This window comes from Herpailurus yagouaroundi, unplaced genomic scaffold (assembly GCF_014898765.1).
Source record: "Herpailurus yagouaroundi ecotype Mexico unplaced genomic scaffold, PumYag 196, whole genome shotgun sequence".
Classification (NCBI taxonomy): domain Eukaryota; kingdom Metazoa; phylum Chordata; class Mammalia; order Carnivora; family Felidae; genus Herpailurus; species Herpailurus yagouaroundi.
This window is the reverse complement of record NW_024412427.1, coordinates 17,036,277-17,038,248: the sequence shown is the minus strand read 5'-3', so window position 1 is coordinate 17,038,248 and position 1,972 is coordinate 17,036,277.

The window sequence follows — 1,972 nt, the reverse complement described above, 5'->3', positions numbered from 1 at the left end:
CCATTTCCACTCCCTCTCAGCTGAGCAATTCCTACGTCAATCCATCTGGAGCCCTGGGATCCCCCCAACTCCCTCTGTAAGCCCCATCTTTCCAATTCCCCACCTTAGAGAAGTCTACAGTCCACCTTCTCTTGTCTTGGCCTAGGCTGTCCAAAGCTACCCACTAGGCCTAATACCCATTCTACCTACCTAATCATTATTCCTCATGCCCCTCAGCAATCTTTCCATTCTCCTTTTAATTTTAAAGGTCCTGTTGTACTTGCTTATGGGAAAATTCAGCGAAATAGGAAAAAAAAAAAAAAGCCCACCCATTGTCCATTCACCCAAACACACATTGATTACAAGCAAGCCAAGATGGGTGAAGAGGCAGCAGGGACATATGTGTACATTGATGAAACCACCAAAATGTAGACACGGTTTCCTGAAAATGTGTGGCAAGGAGTCTCGGACACGTAGCCTTACACTCACCTTTGCACAGGGACCATATACCCATTATGGCCCAAGCACTCATCTGGCCTCTGTAGGGAAAAATCTCCCATGTTCTTCTAGACCTTGTGATTAGAAGAATATTTTTTATGTCTCAGGAGTGGAAAAGGCCTACGGTAAGACACAAAACCCAGAAACAATAAAGGAAAAAATTGACACAGCTGCTTACTTAAAGGTTACAAACTTCTCATATTTAAGATTCCCTAGACTAAGTTAGAGGATAAGTAGCAGACTGGAAGAAAATATTTGCAATATACTTAACAAAGATTTTGTGCTCAGAGCATATGAAGAGTTCCTGTAAGTCCACAAAAAGACAAATACAAGAGAAACATGGACAAAAAGTATGACTAGAAAATTCACATTCAAATGGCATTCAAAGAAATATACACGGTAACACAGCAGTGAGTTACACTTTCTTCCCTTGGCCTCCAGAACACCATACAGGCCTGGTGTTTCTCCAACCTTTTCAGCTGTTTTTCATGAATTTCTTGTTAGTCCTTTCTTGAACCCTTAACCTTGGAGAGCCCAGGGCACTGTCCTTGGTCCTCTTCTTTGTACACATCCACTTGTTTGTAGCCTCATCCAGATCATCCCAGGTCCTTAGCCCATCCCCCTGGGTCACAGCCTTCCTCTTTGACTACACACCTCAAGCTACTCTAAGAGATTTTTTTTTTTAAACTACTGCAAAGCATTCATTGTTTTAAGAATATGTCATTTTTATTTGTTTGGTGCAGGAGGAGGTTTCAGGGATTCATGTGTATGTATGCTTTTATATATATAAACGACATTATTTCTGTAGCTGAAAACACATTTATGCCTGTATGCATGGAAAAGTCCAGAAGGTGACACACGGAGATGTTATCAGTGTTCATCTATGGATTTGGGGATTACTAGCAAATAGATTTAAAATTGTAATGCTGCTTGTAAAAATAATCTAAATGGGTAACCATAGGCTACACAGATTAGTGTTCACCCATAATTGGAACAATATACAACTATTAAAAAGCATGTTGGCAATACTTCATCAAGTGGCAAAATTCTCATCACTTGATGCCAGGTGAAACAGCAGGAGATGCCAGTTATACAGTGTATACATCTGATGCCAGTTTTATGCAATAAATTTTTAAAAAGAAAACTGCATGAACCTAGAGAAAAGACTGGAAGGAAACGTACCAAAATGTTACCTGCGCATTTCTCCAGGTGTTGGGGTGAAAGATGATTTTTAGTTTCCTGTATTTTTCAGATTCCGCAGATTTTGCTGTCACAAAACAAAAACCACAAAACACAGTTGTTACACTCTTTATAAACAGCAGGTCGGTGCCCACTGGGCGCAGAGGCCGGGCACTGCGCCCCTGCCCGCGCGTTCGCCCGCGGGTCTCCGGACGCCCCAGCGCTGGCGGGTCCAGCAGGCCGCAGCGCCCCCCCGCGGTCGGTCCGGGGCGGCGGGGAGGGGGGTGGGCGCGGAGGGCGGGGAGGCGGCGCCGGG